The following is a 287-nucleotide window of genomic DNA, read 5'->3' on the forward strand; positions in this document are numbered from 1 at the left end:
CAAAATTATACAAAGTCCTATATTGTATAACTCATAATGACTTAATTCAGAACAGGGAAAGGGCAGCTGCATCCTTGCCCTGGAAATTCCTAACAACATGTACGGCCCAGAGGAGCCATTAACTTCCTTACAAAGATTAGTAATAACCTAAATCCCTATCCATACAAGAGTAGTTCTGTTCAGGGACTCCTTAAGAAAATTTATTGCAGAAAAATGACAAAAAAATGTATTACAGTGGTTTGGGATATATTTATTGCAAAAGAAATGATAACGAGAGAAGGGAGGCT

This window comes from Penaeus monodon, chromosome 31 (genome assembly GCF_015228065.2).
Source record: "Penaeus monodon isolate SGIC_2016 chromosome 31, NSTDA_Pmon_1, whole genome shotgun sequence".
NCBI classification, from domain to species: domain Eukaryota; kingdom Metazoa; phylum Arthropoda; class Malacostraca; order Decapoda; family Penaeidae; genus Penaeus; species Penaeus monodon.